Source organism: Myotis davidii, unplaced genomic scaffold, assembly GCF_000327345.1.
Source record: "Myotis davidii unplaced genomic scaffold, ASM32734v1 scaffold771, whole genome shotgun sequence".
Taxonomy (NCBI): Eukaryota; Metazoa; Chordata; class Mammalia; order Chiroptera; family Vespertilionidae; genus Myotis; species Myotis davidii.
Window position 1 is genome coordinate 749,385 of NW_006282668.1, and position 873 is coordinate 750,257.

Consider the following 873-nt stretch of genomic DNA (forward strand, 5'->3'; position numbering starts at 1 on the left):
CTCTCTGTTCTCACACCCCCAACCCTAGGCAATCCCAAGCTGGCTGCAGTGGCATCATGGGTAACAGGGACCTGGAGGGGTTTACAACCCTGAGTGAGGGGAACCTTCCTCTCCAACAGGTAGAACTGTGATCCCAACAGGATGGGGTGAACCTCCCTTGTTTCTTTTTTCCCCTCTGTCTGCCATTTGGTCCCAGACACAGTATCACTGAAGGAAGTGCATGGCACAGTAAACCTCCAGCTTCTGACTGGAGAGCCAAAAAGGGAGTCCTGGGAAGATAAAGTATCAGAGAAACCACAAAGGGACAAATTCAGAAAAGCAAACTCAAAGCTGTTTGTGAAATCCTGGGCTCACCCTCTGGTCTGTAACTGTGGATCAGTTCCCAGTCAGGATGCCAAAGGTAATGAGAACTGGACACAGCCTGCCGTCCAGACCTCAGGCTGACCACTGAGTGAGGCCCAGGTGAGACAGCTGAACGGCACTGCAAAGCTTAGCCGCGTGGGAACCGCGGCATACAGAGGGCAGGTTAAACGGTGGCATGAAACTAACAAGGCTGTCTGCCTACTAATATCAAAGTATCAACATTCTCAATAGGATTTAAATAAGAGCAAGTATCTCATAACATTAAAAATGTCCAATATACAACCCAAACTTACTAGGCATTTGAAGAACTGGAAGAATTTCAAATGGCAAGAGAAAAGCCAGATTGACAGAAGTTGCTATAAGAAGGACACAGGTGCTGAAATTATCTAAGATTTTAAAGCAGCTCTTACTACAAACGCCAATGTAGCCTACAACCCAGCAGGGAGCCGTTAAGCCAGGCAAGACCTCGAAAAGAAGCCCTCTAATTCTAGCTAGTAGTGTGCTCAGGGT

General features: G+C 47.5%; 1 protein-coding gene across 1 annotated transcript in view; it reads right to left on the reverse strand.

The window, feature by feature from the left end:
- Positions 1-873, reverse strand: part of TOM1L1 (target of myb1 like 1 membrane trafficking protein) — a 48,823-nt gene that overhangs the window by 6,462 nt on the left and 41,488 nt on the right. The gene's annotated exons all lie outside the window — the stretch shown is intronic.